Raw genomic sequence first — 17896 nt, forward strand, 5'->3', positions numbered from 1 at the left:
AGTTACATGCCAGTATTGATAGGATGCTCATATCAACAGAAGTGCCACCATATTTTAATTCAGGCTTTCCAAGATTTAGCTTAACTAAGCAGATTCTTTCTTTCATAAAACAGCATGATTTTCAGAGAAAAAAAACAACAAAAACAAAACAAAAAAACAAAGGCTATAACAGGAGACAAAGAAAGACCCAGTATTCCACTTCTGGATGTTCATATGAAGAAACCCAAAACAATAATTTGAAAACATATGCATCCATATTTTCAGTGTGGCATTATTTTCAATAGCCAAGAATTGATAGCAACCTAGTGTCCATCAATAGGTGAATGGATGAAGAAGAAGTGGTACATGTATACAGTGGAACATTACTCAGACATAAAGAAGAATGAAATCTTGCCATCTGCCAAAACATGGATGGACCTAGAGGGTATTGTACTGAGGGAAAGTCAGAGAAAGACAAATGCTGTATGATTTCACCTGTATGTGGAATCTGAAGAACAAAATTAATGAAGAAACAAAACAGAAACAGACTCAGAGATACAGAGAACATTTGATGGTTGCCAGATTGGAGGAGCTTGGGGAGATGAATGTAAAAGGTAAAGGAATTAAGAAGCACAAATTGGTAGTTACAAAATCGTCATGGGGATGTAAAGTACAACATAAGGAACATAGTCAATAATATTGTAATGGCTATGGATGGTGTCAGAGGGGTACTAGACTTATCAGGATGATCACTTCATAAGGCATACAAATGTCTAATCACTATGTTGTACACCTGACCCTAATACAATATTTTGTATGTCAATTGTAATTGAAAAATTAAAATATATATATATTTAAAATAAAACAATGATGGATCCCTTTCATCAGATTTCAGCATAAATGAAACATAATATTCTGTACTTTCTGTGTGTTGATATAGAAAAAAGAGGGCCGGCCGAGTGGCTCAGTTGGTTAAGAGCTTGCTCAAGAGTTTGAGCTCTGAGCAACGGCGGTTCGAGTCCAGCCCGAGCTGAGCAGCCGCTGAGCTGCCAATAGGTAGCAGGATGGCTCAGCTAAAAACAAAAAAAAAAAGAAAAAGAAAAAAGAAAGAAAATACTTTTTCTAGTAATATGTTTCGGAAAGGGAAGTAGGTGGATGATTTTGACAAGAATGAAATGGGGAATTGGTATTTTTTTTAAATCATGAAATCAATTCAGAATAATGGTTCCCTAAAATGGTTTAAAGTTTTTTTGGTTGGTGATCTTGGATTATTTTTTTAAATGGATCTTATTTTTTATACCAGCTTCAGGCTCACTTCACAGCAACACTGAGTAAAAAATACAGAGATCCACACCAAAACACATTATAAGTAAAACATCAAATGTTAAAGATAAAGAACCTTAAAAGCAGCAAGATAAAAACAACTTGTTTTGTACAGGGGAAACCCCATCAGATTTTTCATCAGAAACTTTGCAGGCCATAAGAAAGTGGCATAATATAGTCATAGTGCTGAAGGAAAAAAAAAACTTTTGGAGACAATGGATTATGTTTATTATCTTGATTGTGGTGTCACGGGTTATATGCATATGTCCAAACTCATCAAATTGTATACATTAAATGTGTGCAGTTTTTTGTATGAATTATACTTCAATAAAGTTGTTTGTTTAAAGAAAAATAAAGAATCCTGCTTTATATTCACATATCTCTAAATCTTTCAAATGTCATTTACATAAAACAGCAGGAACAACAAAGAGGAACTACATTTCCTATTTGTGTCATTTTTTAGTCATTAATAACTAATAATGTAGGCTTCACTGAGTTTTGAGAAAAACTTTAAATGAAGAAACATAGGCATTCAACATTAAGGTATAAGACAACACACAAACATTAGTATAACTAGGTATGTACGTTTCCCATACATGTTCTGATTTCTTTCCCAAATACAGTTATGCTGATACTGTGAATGATTAAGAACTGGGAAATTAAATCTGAATCTGGTTATCTGAAATGATTTTAACAAATTTTGTCCTTAGAATACAAATTACCAAATAAAAGATAGCTTAAGAAATTTAATGTAAAAAAGTAAAGAAAAGATTCTGTATTTAAAACACTACCTCAAATGCAGAATCCGATATAAAGAATTGAGAAAAATACACAGCTAACTGGGCAAGTCCCTGGAAAGGAAATTTTCCGCATGCACGTGGAGACACACCAAGCTTGACAGCTTCAGTGGACTTCTCACACTTGCTTCATAGGCAGTAACAAATGATAGAAAAATGAAATTGAATTAAACTAATGTGACCTTCTGAGTTCTGCAGCTAAAATAGTATTCAAATTCTTGCATGCTATGACTATATGATGGCATTAATATCTGAAATTTATGAAGCATTCTGATTTTCATTACTCAGAACATTACCCTGAAGTCAAAGGGAGCTGAATGCTTTACACTGTATTGGCCTTTTTTGTTTCTTCTTTTTAAAGAGAAATTCTGTTTCTAGTGAAATATGGAAAAATCATACAGAAAGAAAGAAAGGAAAGAAACAAAGAAAGAAATGAGGGAGGAAGGGAGAATCTAAACTGAATATACATTTTCCAGGCCCGTTTTCTTACATAAAGTTATTGAAATAAGTAGTCTGTAAGGTCCTCTGTAACTCTTTTTTGCATGAGTGTAATATGTCCCATATGATAATTCAGTCATTTGTAAGACAGCCTCTTCATTTGCAAAGGTGTAAATTAGCCATCCCCAAGTACAGCAACTTCGTGTAGATGCCTACATATATATTAAACACATCCCACTGCTTTTGATTCTCTAGACTCTGTTTTCCAAAGGCCGATCTCAAAGGCTACCTCCTTCCTCTAATTCCTCAGGTCCCACCCCCTAAATGCAATCAGGTAGCAAAAATGAGGAAATAACCAACAGGAGAGACATTGGTAGAGTTAAAAGCTTTTCTTGAACTGCTGTTTTTTGATGGAAATCATAAAGCCTCTGGAATTCAGATAAACTTTTCACTTACATCTACCTATTTTCTACCTAGGTTTACAGTTATAGCTATGACCTCTTTTGTACTTTTGCTCTCTGCCTGCTTTCCAAAACCCAAAACTCTGATATGACATCTATTAAATCTCACTCAGATTTTTATAGAGGATTTGGAAACAGGAGGCTAATCACAAACCTCAGGGATGAAAACAGTGACAGTTCCCGCCAATGTGCTGGGAGTTCCCTGAGTGGCCTTGAAAATCAGGGCCAGAATGCACTTTATGTTCCCTAAATAAAACTAGCACCAAAACCAAAAAAATAAATAAGAGCATGGAATGTCACTGGAGAAATGATTTAATGAGAAGTTTGATCTTAATGTAGGATCTCACTGGACTTTCAATTTAAATTGTATAATTTAAAATGATATTTTGATCTTGCTTGTATTCAAGGCAAACCATTAAAATGAGCTTAGAAATAAAGGTGGCTTGGCTTTTGACCTCTATAAGGGTTAGTTTTGTTTTGATGAAACAGTACAGGTAAGGGCTCTCAGAAAATAGTTTTGAATAAATTCCTAAAACAGTGAGAGGCATTCCCCCTTACACCCCATTAACAGGGTGTAAATAAAAATATATATATACGTTGCTATTGAGAAATCTATATTTGGGTTGAAGCAAAAAAAAATTTTTTTAATATTGTTGACAGGGCAAAGAACACTGAAGATGGGGTTTTTCATGAGGCTGAGAAACTTGTAAGAGATTGAACCATTTTAGCCAACTTGATTGGAAAAGATCAACATTGCTGGCAAGTCTGTCAGAAAGTCAGGCTCCCTTCACCATTATGAGAAAAATGTAAATCACCAAGGAAAGCAAGTTGACCTGCCTCAAGGATTTTCTCTTAGGATCACCTGTTCTGTCACCTGTTGTGCAGTACCTATGCCTGTAGCTGAAGCTCTAATGTCGGCACTGCACTATCCGTAGCAACGAGTAATAACTAAATACATCATTAAAATTTATGATCGGAGACATTTGTCATAAAATGATGATGCACTGATATTTTGAAAAGATTTCCGCTAAAAAATGAGAGTAAAGCCATTCTAAAAGAAGGCTAATCCTCAACCACCTAGAATACAGATTCTACAGGCTCCACAGAAACGCTGCTTCCCCCAAGTGCTGAGTAACAGGGAACAACAATGTGTTTCTTGAGGCCATGGGTCTCATTGTATCTGCCACATGAGTCATATCACACATCATAAATACCTTTAGGAAGCACAGTCAAATTTATCAAGCTATTATATCTAATTTCATAATAAATTTGTGATCACGACTAAATTTCCCCAATACACACAATATTGTTGTTTCACAGCAACTAACGGGGTTTTCTTTAAAGTGGTTAAAGAGCAAAGACAGGATAAGGAATGAACACATTATGAGAAAATAAACAATAAAAATGAATATATTGGCATAAACCGAAGATGTAAGATTCTTCATTTATCGGCTAAGCCTAAAAATAATAGATTGTAAAATAAACACTATTACAAAAATGCTGTCTTCATGGAGAGCCTAGTAAACCATATGTTCCCCTGACTTTGGCACTGAAAAGTGTATCAACAGATTATGTTGAATTTCTCTGTCTGAATTCAAACCACCTACTCATATCCTGACATTTATCCACTTGAAATTAATAACATACTAAGTCAAAGATGTACCTAAAATTAAAAAAAATCATATCTATACAAATGTGGGAGAATTCTCAATGAAGCCAGAACACCAAATAGTAGAATAAGTAACAGAAAGACAAAAAAAATATCAGAAATTGAGGCTTATTTCTCACCTCTCCTTAAAAACCTTACAAGTCACCCCTCCAAAAATAAAGTTTCTCAGCTTCAGAATCCCCCATCCATGAAAGAGGGAAACTATTTGATCTACATATTTCACAGTGCTATTGAGGGACCAATAAAATGATGCACTGTAGGTCACTGCTCAGATATAAATTGATATATGAAGAGAATATGTACACTACGGAAAAATATTATACAGGAGTAACTTCCTTCCCCATTGAAGAAAAAAGATAAAAATTGTTTAAAAACTGTAATGTCAGTGCTTTGAGACACTATGAAAAGATAGAAAAAGATGAAAAGGCATTTAAGACAGAAAGAATAATCTTTGTATATAGTTACGTAAGCTAACACTATAGGAAAATGTTAAACTTTCATTCCTCATTAGCTGAGCTAATAATGTCATGGAAGAGTAGGTATTCCCAAATCGCTCAGTTTTAACTTAGAAATACCCTGTAACCATATGATTATTTTATAGCAGATTAATCTTCATAATTACTTTTTGGCATGTGCTCAAATTTAAACATTGTTGTACTTACATAGCAAGTCTGAAATGAGAGCTGGTAGAGAAAGTAACTCCATGCCGAATCAGGACCTCAGCTTCGCAACTGGTCTCATCTATACATCACTGTCCCTAGGGCTCTGAGGCTTCCTAAAAATGGCACATGTCACTCTCCTTCCCACTCCTCTCTGGCACATACTTAAAATCCAAACAACTTAGCTGGAACTATAAAACCTTGCACCATCTAGTTTAATCCTTCATGTCCAGTTCCCTCTCATTTCTTCCCATGAATTTCAGGTTTCCCTCACAGGAGATTGCTGGTTTTAATACTCAAGAAAGTTTCATGTTTGGAAATACTCTATGTGCCTGGAATATCACCCTCTATCTCTTTTGTCTCTCAAAATCTCCTTCATTGCTCAAGGGCCTGTTCATATAATGCCTCCTCTGGGAAGCCCTCCCGGGTTTCCCAGGAAGAATTAGGATCACTCTCCCCTGGCTCTCACAAAAATCTAATCACACCTTTATTAAAAGAATATAATATCTACAAAGCACCAAGTAAATCCAGTGTCTGGCAAATCCTCAGTATAGGTTCCCCTCCCCTTGTCTTCTACCCTCTGTACTGAACAAAATATCTTTGATATAATGAATATTTGCTAAATAAACCACTGTAGGGCTTATTTATAAGTAGTTTTCTCCTTTCAATCATATTTTTTGCTGATACAGATCTATTAAATCTTTAAGGAACTACCTAGAACAGTTCAAAAACTTGAAAAAAATTAAAATTTAAAATGTGTCCCATTTAAAAGTTATCTTGCAAGAACTAGAAGTTGGAATTAATTCATATTTGAAGTGTAGCCACATTATTAAGCTAATGCTGAAAGAATACAAATTTGTAAAGGAATTATTTTTCTCACAAGATACTAACAGAATTCAGATAAAATATCCTTCCCTATCAAACAAATAAATATTTCACTAAAACAGTTTTAATCGTTTCTCAAATATATAATGTGCACAATGAACTAAATTTTTAAAATTAGAATGGTAAATGTACATTGTAGTTATCCATAAGTGATATTCTATATATCTGTAAAATATTTGAATTTGGCATCTATGTTTACTTTTCCAGTTTTTATATTTATAAAATTTTCTATGTTTGCAAACATATAATGTAACAGATATAATATTTCCATATTGTTATTATTTTAAAATGTGATTATTAACCACCCCCAGAGTCTGTTCTGGTCTAATAGAGGTATGACAGTAGGTTTGCAGTAGTAGAAATATTTATAATCAAATCTCTCTGGGTTAGTTTACTAATTTTCCACCTCCTGGTGTTCATGAATTTAAGGTCATATTTTGATATATCCATTACTCTTAGCTATTTCCCATATGGGAAAAACCTCTGTTCCTCTGGAATATGATTACTTACTACACACACCTGGGCATGTTAGAGACCATGTGAGTAAGCAGATGATTCAGTGTACACCCATCATCAAAGCAGGGGTTGCCTAGTCACACCCTCCAATGGTGAGTGTGCAAAGAACATATTTATTGGTGATTTAAAATGACAAAAACATGCATTTTGAAGATTATTGAGTCTTATCTTTTTTTGGCATTCTATTTGTAGCGAAGTGCTAAATGTGGTGGCATTTGTTGTAACTTTCTTAAATGGATTTAATTGATGGTGACTTTCAAATTATAAAAGAATATTAATGTAATCTCAGAAGATACAAAAATAGTTGAATGAAGAATACAATGTGGAATTGTACTTCTTGAAACTAGAACTGGAAATCACATGTGGCTTAAATTTTTTTGACTGGGGCATAATTGATATGGCATTGACACTTAATTGCCTCATCATTGCAAAGAATTGAATGTAAACCAAACGGCCTGCTTAAGTTATTTTTGTCTTACATCAAGCAATTTTTACATCGAGGTTCTGGCAGATTTAACAAAAAGTAAAAGGAAAGAAAAAAGAAAGCATGAAGGAGACTTCATTTGATATGATGAATGTAAAACCTACAGAAAATGTGTGGGTTTTGAGCCTCAATGTCAGCCTATTCAAAATGGGAGAAACAGAGTTATCAGTTTACTATCAAGGTATAGATCTGAGAATTTATGATTCCCATCTTGTATTCAAATCCTAGGCTAGTCTGTCCATAGGAGTGCTTTTCAAAGGCAGCATTACCACTCGTCGGGGACATTTGGAAAACACAGGGCAGGTGATTTAAGCATGAAGTGGGTGAGGGACCAGTTTACTAGATGCTCTGACAGGCTTCAGGCAGATCCAATTGGTTAAGAATTGTTCCGCTTCCCACTTGAATTTTAAAAAGTCCTGCTGGATATTTTTATAGGTGCAATTCTATATAAAATGACCTGAGCCTAACAGTTAACTTCATTTTAGGTATAAACACAGGTTTTGATGTATGTTTTTAAATATATACTGAATTATCTCAGGATACACTACCATGTAAATCAAGGGAATATTGTACTATGTTTTGTATGGAACATTAGCTATAGTTTTTCAGCAAGTGGAAAGTTTGTGTTACCAAATGCTGGGAGCTGCCACAACACACATACATCACACAACATATGTAGACATAGACATAGATACAGACATAGATATATAGATATAGATATAGATACAGATAGATATAGATATATAGACATAGATATAGATATACTATATAGATAGATAGATATATCTATATAGAATATCTATCTATCTATATATATACACCCACATACACATATATACATATATTTTTTAAATTGTGAGCATAGATAAATGACATTTTAGGATCTAAAAGTGAAGTATTTCATGGTGTTTTTGTAAAAAGACATGGTGTATTTGAGAGTGTTAGGAACTAATGGTTAAGAATAAAAATTCCTAGAAGTTAAAGCAAGCTTCGAATGGGCATATGCTTAAATCCTTATTTTTATAGGAATAAGGCACAGATTTAGGGCACAGGCTTTGTGTATATCAAGAGCCTCAAAAACTTGCTGAGTTTTTTTTTTTACCCCATTCGCATACTTTATTCTAAAGAAATAATTGGCAAGGCATTCTTTTCAGTTGCAAATTATGCCAGGAAAAATAGAATCAATAGATAATAATTTAGAAAACACTACATGAGGGAATAGTAAGTGGCTTTAAAAATAATCTGTAAGATTACATAGTGACATTAAATACTCAGAATGTTAGGGTAAATGGAAGGATGCAACGTGATACTATTCTTTTTGAAATAGGAAGTTTTGCACAGAAAAAGTAGTATTATACTATAAACCCAGTGGTGTAATTACTAGCAAATTGTATTTCTTATTTATACATTTACTTCTCAAATTATCAAAAATAAACCTGCATGTCTTAAAAGATTTTTAAAAATTTAACAGTAAGCATGATTTTTAAAAGCACAGGGATTGAATCAAAATGGGGGTCCATCCTGAGCAACTCTGTGAACTAAAGGCTCTCAGCCTCAGTTTCTTTACTTCATTAACAGCCATGACAATTACATAAAATAGGCTTACAAAACACCCTGCACAGTGCTGCACCCACAAATGTTCTCATTACTGTTCTTATTAATATTATTACTAATGAGGAAAATAAGGCTCGTTACAATTAGATGACTTGGGGAGTATATTCTATCTCAAACAGTTTAAAATTACATGTTACAAAGGAAATGCAATGTATTTCAAGAACTATCCCTAAGTGGTACTTCATTTTTCTTATGCCGATACAGCAAATTTTTCTCCTTTGCATGAAAGGGCCATGATGAAATATGTTGAAAAATTAAAAGATAGAAGATTTTCTTCAAATACTGTATATATAAGAAAGGAAAATGCTAGGAGTAGAATAAAAGCTGAGGATAATTAAGAATAGAGGCATGGGGGTGTGGCTGGGAGGCCACAAAAATAGGTTTTGTGTCATCTCTCAGTTACTATCACATTGTTTAAATTTAGGCATATTGAAAAATGTTGCTTTTAGTTATATATTTGTTCAAGATTACAAATGTTACCAAAAGTACAAATACAAAATGAAATATGAAAGGAAAGCTGCCTGTCTAAAAAATTATGTATTATATTTTTATTATAAATATAGCTAACATACAATATTATATTAGTTTCAGGTGTACACCATAGTTATTCAACATTTATATACCTAAAGAAGCAATCACCATGGTAAATCCAGCAACCATCTGACACTGTACCACAGTATCACAATATTGTTGACTATATTCACTATGCTGTACATTACATCCCCATGACTTATTTGTTTTATAATTGGATATTTGGACCTCTTATTCCTCTTCACCTATCCCCCATTTTTAATTTTTCAATTACACTTGACTTCAATATGATTTTATATTAATTTCAGGTGTACAACATAGTAGTTAGACATTTATATGATTTAAGAAGTGATCCCTATGATGAGTCTAGTACCCCCTGGCACTATACATAGTTATCACCATATTATTGACTATATTCCCTGTGCTTTGCTTTACATCCTCATGAGAATTTTGTAACTACCAATTTGTACTTCTTAATCCCTTCCCCTTTTCTCACCCAACCCCAACACCCCTCCCATCTGGCAACCATCAACATGTTCTGTCTTTGTTTTATTTTGTACTTTAGATTCACATACTTATATAAGTGAAATCACATTGTCTTTTTCTGTCTGACTCTCCACTCAGCACAAGACCCTCCAGGCCCATAAATACCACTGCAGATGGCAAGAACCCATTCCCGTCCTTGGCCGAGCAATATTCCATTGTACATATGTACCACCTCCTCTTTATCCATTCATCCATTGACAGAATCCTAGGCTGTCTCCACATCTTGGCCATTGTAAACAATGCTTAAGTGAATATATAGATGCACACGTCCCCTCAAAATAGCATTTTGGGTTTCTTCAGATAAATACCCTCAAGTGGGATTACTGGGTACTTCTTGTTATAACCTTTATTTTAAGTCTATTTTGCCTAGTATAAGTATTGCTACTCCAGTTTTGTTTTTTTAGTTTGTTTCCATTTTCACAAAATATCTTTTTCCATCCCTTTACTTTCAGTCTCTGTATGTCTTTCAATCTGAAGTGAGTCTCTTGTAGGCAGCTTATGTAGGTTTTGTTTTCTTATCCATTCAGCCCTCCTATGTCTTTTGATTGCAGCATTTAATCCATTTATATTGAAAGTAATTTTGATGGATTTATAGCTGTTGCTATTTTTTTGCTCATAATTTTGATATTTTTTATCCATGTTAAAGAAGTTCCTTTAACATTCCTTGTAATACTAGTTTGGTAGTGATGAACTCCTTTAGTTTTTTCTTGTCTGGGAAGCTCTTTATCTGTCCTTTGATTCTAAATGATAGCATTGATGAGTAGAGTACCCTTGGTTGTAGGTCCTTTTTTATCATCACATTGACTATTTCGTGGCAATCCCTTTTGGCCTGCACAGTTTCTGTTCAGAAATCAACTGACAATCTCATGGGAGCTTCCTTATAAGTTACTAATTGCTTTCTCTAGCTGCTTTTAGGATTGTCTCTTACATTTAACCTTTGTCATTTTAATTATGATGTATCTTGGTGTGGGCCTGTTTGGGTTCATCTTGTTTGTGGCTCTCTGGGCTTCCTGGACTTGTGTGTCTATTTCCTTCACCAGATTAGGGAAGCTTTTGCTCATTATTTCTTCAAATAGGTTCTTGACCCCTTGCTCCTTCTCTTCTCCTTCTGGTACACCTATGATGCAAATGTTGTCACACTTGATGTTGTCCCAGAGGTCTCTTAAACTATCCTCACTTTTTTGGACTCTTTTTTCTTTTTGCTCTTCTAATTGGGTATTTTCTGCTATCCTGTCTTCCAAATCACTGATTCAATTCTCTAATTCATCTAATTTGCTTGTGATTACATCTAGTGCAATTTTCATTTCAGTTACTGTATTCTTCACTTTTAACTAGTTCCTTTTTATGGTTTCTGTGTCCTTTTTTATTGCTTGCTATCTCTTTGTTGAAGTTCTCACCAAGTTCCTTGAGCATCTTTATAGCTATTGTTTTGAACTCTGTATCTGGTCAGTTGCTTGCTTCTATTTTGTTTTGTTCTTTTTCTGGAGTTTTCTTCTGTTCTTTCATTTGGGATGTATTTCTTTGTTTCCTCATTTTGGCTCCCTCTCTCTGTGCTTGTTTCTATGTATTAGGTAGATCTGCTATGTCTCCCAGTTTTTGCCAGGTGGCTTATATAGTAGGTGCCCTGTGAGGTCCTGGCACAATTTTCCTAGTCACCTGCTCTGGGTGGCTCCAGGAGTGTCCCTTGTGTGGGTCATGAGTGCCCTCCTGCTATAGTTGAGTTTTGATTGCTATTTGCACATCAGTGAGTGGGACTGACCTTCATGCTGATAGGCTTTGAGGTTTGGCCATGTGCACAGTTCATGGGCTGCTGTGCAGGGGATTTACCACTGTGTGGGATTTGCGCCAGCAAGCTCTGGCGCCTGTTAAGACCTCCCTTTATGTTGCTTGTGGGGCTAAGTGGGTTGTGCTCTCCTGTGATCTGAAGCAAACCTAGAAGTATGTTTGTTCTGGGGTCTCTTGGCAGGGGGGGAGGGGGTCCTGGTGCAGGCTCAGGTTACCCTGTTACTGCCTGTGCCTGGGCAGGGACTACCTGGGAGGAGCTACAAAGTGATCTGTGGTTGTGTGATACCTGTGCTAAACCTGGAGGTGTGTGGAAGAGGCCATGCTGTGAACTGACAATGGCTGCCACTAGTAGCAGGTCTGGAGTAGCTCAGCCAAAAGCCAGGACACCATGAGGCCTGCCACCTGCTGGTTCCCTTAATGTTCAGCCAATGATAAAGCCTCATGTGGTACATAAGTCGGGTGAGGCAGGGTCTCATGGAGTCACTAGAGTGGGAAGAGTTGTGGTCACCAGGTTAATATAGACTCTGGTTGGATGCCAGTGCTGAGCCTGGAGCTACTTGTCAAAAGTCTCAGAGTAAACTGAGGCCAGTTGCTGCCTGCCTGAGGACTACAGACTCTGACAGTGTTCCAAGGAAGAGTGCAATGTGGGCAGGGCTGGCTGCTCCCTAAGAAAGTGCCTCCGGAATTGGGGAAGTTGGGTAGGGTAAGGTCCCAGCAGAGCTAACCAGACCCATTTAGATTCATATTTGGCTGTGAGCGGGAGGGCTCAACACAGGAAAGATGGCACCCACCTGCTAGCTGCACAAGAGGAAGACCCCACACAGGGAAAATGGTGACTGTCCATTAGGCCTGGCTCCAAAGCCATGCACCTCAGTCTCCCCTCCATATGCTTCTGATGACCCCCAAGTCACCATCCCTTAGCTGGAACCCAGGGTGAGTGCCTGCAAGTGAATGAGTCTGTGCACAGGCCCTTTATGAGGATGTCTGGGTTTCCCGTAACCTTCTGTCCCACTCAGATTGTTGAAATCCCCTTTATTTTTCACAGCCAGATGTTGTGCAGGCTCCTCTTACCAGAACCAGTACTCTGAGCTGGAGAACCTAGTATGGGGTTGTGGTCCCTTGCTCCTCCACGGTACACCTTTGTTGCTGAGATATACCTATTGATTCTCAACTACCACACATAAGTGCAGGGCCGGCCCATTCCACATCTCTGTTCCTCCTACCAGTCTCGACATGGCCTCTTCTTTATATCCTTAGTTATAAAACTTCTGTTCAGCTGGACTTCAGATGGTTCTCCAGGTTGACTGTTCTATAATTTAGTTGTAATTTTAATGTGTTCATGGAGGGAGCAAACATTTGTCTACTCCACTATCTTGGATCTCTCTTAAAAAATTGTCTTGACCATGTTATTTCAGATAGTTTTCAAATACATCCATGACAAAATAAAAAGTCTGTATGAAAATTGCCACAATTTATCTGGCTATATTTCAAATCTCTGTACCTACAATTACATTGCTTTTAATAATATGCTGACTCCTTAATACTCTAACACAACAAAGGAAAAATTACAAAGAGATACAGGTCACAGTGAATTCACCAGTACTAAAGAAAAAACAGAGTAGCAGAAACTATGGGCTTACTAAATATTTTTAGGTCCTGGGCCATGTTTTCATGCTGGTTTACTAGCAGTGATTTTCTTTTTTTAACTTAGAGATATACCAGTTTTCAGTATTTTATTTCTTGTATTCTCACCTTTTATTTCTTGTATTCTCACCTTTTATTATGTCACAAACAACTAACATGCCATATCCTCTATCCCCCCACACTGGTCTTTTCAATAGAGCCTAAATGTCACATCACATCTGTCCTAGTCACTGCAAAAATTCAGTCACCCAGCCCTCATGCTGCCTTGTCTTTCATGAGGACCATACCCATTGTGTTGCTGCTGAGGAAACCCGAGGCCATTGGTTTTATGTGGTCCCTTCAATAGAACTATAAACTAATTTGACTGAATGAACCAAATAGAGAAGACACACCAAAGAAACCCTCACATTATTCAGAAACTTCAGCCAGCCTAGGAATAAAATGTATTTCATGTCTCAACAACAGCAAAAAAATGCACACCAAGGGGAGACAAATCACCAGTAATTGGCTGCATCTACTCTCTCTTGCTTTCTACTTCTGTCTCTGATTAGATAAATTGTAATCAAGAACCTTGAGATATCTTTGTTTTTAAGAAAATAGTAATGAAATAATATCCAAATAATAAAGGTAGAGAAAAAGACCACTTTTAAATGTATGCCATAGAACGCTGACATTGCCCATCCTTTTGAATTGTCAAAGTCAGAAAGCACTTCCTAGATAACATAACGGTTCCAGATTTTCATGTTAAATGAAAAGCAATGCTGAATATATTCTATCACTCATTGGGGATTGACCTCGGTTCTGTAAAATCGGATTCCTGATGGAGCAGAAGGTGTCTGTCCTTGCCCCTGGCTTGCTTCAGGGCTGAGGCTGCATAATAGCAAGCCTCCTCTGGATTCTGGTGCGAGGTGGATGTATGAAATAAGGTATTTAACACATCTATAATTCCTTTCATGTTCACAGCTCAAAGAACTTTATAAAATCCAATTAATTCATCAAGCTTCATAAATGCAGAAGGGCACACATATTTCCAGCCCTGCATGTAGCTACCATAGGCAGCAAGTAGTCAGACATGTGGCTTAACAGAATCCAGGGTTAACTGTCCAGTTTTTGAACTTTCATGCATCTACAAAAAAGCAGGGGCATAGTGAAGAATTTGAGTCATCAGCAAATTCTAAGAATTGTGAGTTGGGTTAAGAGTGCTCACAGCAAACGATGATCTCATTGGCAACACCCAAAAGACCTCTGGCTATCTGTACTTGGGCAAAAAGAAGGCTTAGATTTAATTAGGAGAGGGCTCCCCCATCTCCATTCTTTGGTAGGAAGTGAAAAATCACTTGTTAGAAGCTTTTGTGTGGCATGCCAAATGAAACTTACAGAAGTCACAGTAAGAAGAAATAGTTTAGCTATTTTAAACTATCTGTTTAATATATTAAACTACTAAAAATACATTAAATACTAAAAAAAAAAACCCTCCAAAAAAACCCCACTAAATCAGTGTTCACAGTGCATTACCCATTCTCTGGATGACGTGAAGCACTTGGTGGGAAGTTTATAACCTTTTCAAGCTCATATCAAGACAAAATACATCATGCTTTGAATAAATATCTTGTTTACTGGGGAAACCTGGGTTACTAGTTATGGAAGAGGGCAAAAATCTTTGTGAATAAAGCAGACAGTTTTCTAACAGAAACTGTCAGTTTTGTGAGCAGAGGCACAAATGATATGAGTCTGAGGAATTTTCACCTGAACATGGCTTTCCCTCAGTGAACATAATTAAAAGGTATAGGATCATGGAGAGATGTCAAGAGTTGGCCTCACATGATATGAACTTATACCACGACTGCCCAGGCAGCTGAGCAACCTTGTACAAATCCTCCCACTTCTCTGAGCCTCAGTTTCCTCATATATAAAGGAGAATATTAATACCTGCTCTCATGGGGTTGTTGAAAATACTAAATGAAGAAAAAAAAAGTAAAGTTATTTGGTTTCCAATAAACCATAGAATGTATTTTCTTTGTCATTTCTTCCATTTCCCCCATGAATCCCAAGCCCACTGAACCCTTCTAGGGCCTGGAAAGAATATTTCTATGGGTGCAATATTGGACATCCTCCAATCCCAGGTGACAGAACCTTGCAATAAGTGACTACTATGTATAAGGACATAGAAAAAGAAACAGTTAACATGGGAAGTAGGGTCAAGGATCATTGGTCCCCACCCCTTCCATGACCTACTCCCAAGACTGTAGTAAGAAGTCACATGCCTCAATATCTCTAGCAACTGTTCTTCAATGGATAGAAGGTCTAGGAAGCAAATTTGAGCTCAGTTTAAAGACAATCAGAATGATTATAGCTCTCTGACAATAGGATACATGTTTTAGTAAATAGTAGATCTTTAGTGGAGGTGAGATTGTCCTATCACTTGAGGTATTCAAGAAAATGGGGAATATAATCTATCTTTAACAATATATAAACTTATTAAATGCAGTATGCGTTCATATGCTCAGCCTTATTAAATCCTCAAAATAAACCTATGAATTTGATATTTGTATCCCCATTTTACAGATTAGGAGAACAGTAGTCAAGTAATTGACCACATATTAGCGGAAGACGACCAGCTTTGGGGGATTTTGTAGAGTGATATCATAGCTAGTGGTAGTAAGTACGTAACATGAATCAGTCATTTAATTTTCATAACCTAATGGATTTATGACTTACTATACAGGGATATTCTAGAATATAGGCTTGGTAGAATATATACAGAGTGTGCCAAAAAAATGTATACACATTTTAAGAAAGGAAAACTGTATTGAAATTGTAATACTCAACATACACCATTAACAAAAGATGAATACAAGTCACATTTGATTTCTGCAATTACAAGAGGTGCTCAAAGTGGTTACCATCAGGGTCCAGACACTTCTGATTTTGGCGAACTACTGCTTGAGCAATGTTGACCGAAGTGTCCACTTGTATACATTTTTTTTGGCACCCCCGGTATATTGTCAAGGCAACAACCAGGAAAGCCCCTTCAGTCCCAGAATTCTATCATTCTAATTTCAATAATTATGATCTTTTCTTAAATAGACTTAGTCTGACTTCAAAACTCCTATATATGAGATAGTACCATTAATGCTTCTTTCTAGTTTTACTTACATCAGTTCACTGACAGAAAAGCTAGAACATCAGCTGAAATATTCTTTTCTACGCTGAATTTATTGATGCTTATTATATGCCAGGCAAAATGCTAAGTACATAACATAAATCTGTCATTTAGAGTTCTCACAACAACCCTATAGACTATTATTATATTATATTATTTTGCATATGAAAAACCAAGGCACAGAGGACTGGAGTAGGTTTCTGGAGGTCATACAATAATAAAGATAAAGCTGAGAATCAAAACCAGATGTACTGAACTCCAGGATGTGCAATCTTAATCACTATGCTAGATGGTCTTGCATATAACTCATTTTAAGTATGATAAATTTTAGAGTTATAATAATGATAGAAGTCTCAACTGAGGACATATATCTGTCAATAAAGACTGCTGGCAAAGAATGATTAGCCAACTCAAAATCAGCTTTTTCATATACTTTTGATCTGAGACTAATTTTTTTATTTAACTAAAGCTTTCATCTTTTGCATTAAGAATTATTAGCACATGCCATATTAATAATAAGCACATAAATTTAAAAATTATGCCATTTTGAAACATTTTTCACTATGCTAAACCTGGAATAGAAAACCTTTTTCTATTTCTTTGAAGCTCATTGGCTCATGGGAAAAATAAAATTGGATTAATAATTTAGTCTTCTCATCCCAACCTCAATTAGAAATATGAAGCACCTGGATCATTTGTTGTAAAAATAATGTAAGAATCATAATACAGCATAATTTTATGTGTAATACTTAATATTATATATTGAGTTAGTTATTTATTATTGATAAGTAAGAAAGAGGGCTGGAGAGAAAAACACAGAAACATATTCCAGACATGAGGAGACAGACTAATGCAGATAAACCAAGGGAAAAACAGAGTGAAACATTAGTGAACAATACATAAAAAATACACATATCTATACCACATGGATATACATCCTTAGAAAAAAGACAAAGGAAGGTGATACTTAATGAGTACATAGTAAATGACTCATTAATGAGGAAGCAAGCCCTGGACATAGATTTCCATTATTTTATACCCCAATTTTATGGCTTTCTAGTCTTTCAAGTTATTTTGTGCTTTCATCATTCCCAGCACAATCTATTGATATTTACCAGTAGACCACAGGAAATTAAAGTTCATTTTCATTCAAAATGAGCAGTCATGTTATTTTCATAAATGATCAGGTAAATTTAAAAAACTACCAATTAGAGTCTCTTATTTCAATAAGTAATCAGCCTTCACACCGGATACTGAGCAGAGCTAGAATGCATTAATTTTAAACTGTCCATTGTTCACCACAGAAAATTTTTGCTCTTGGATCTTCGTGGATCTCATTAACATGCATTTTTAAGTTGAAATTCTTATCATAGATACAAAAACTCTGTTTGTGTACTTCAAA

The 17896-nt window shown here is 35.8% G+C and overlaps 1 protein-coding gene across 7 annotated transcripts in view; it reads right to left on the reverse strand.

Annotated features, from left to right (window-relative positions):
• Positions 1 to 17896, reverse strand: part of NOL4 (nucleolar protein 4) — a 318494-nt gene that overhangs the window by 64622 nt on the left and 235976 nt on the right. The window lies entirely within an intron of this gene.

This window comes from Hipposideros armiger, unplaced genomic scaffold, assembly GCF_001890085.2.
Source record: "Hipposideros armiger isolate ML-2016 unplaced genomic scaffold, ASM189008v1 scaffold_173, whole genome shotgun sequence".
Classification (NCBI taxonomy): domain Eukaryota; kingdom Metazoa; phylum Chordata; class Mammalia; order Chiroptera; family Hipposideridae; genus Hipposideros; species Hipposideros armiger.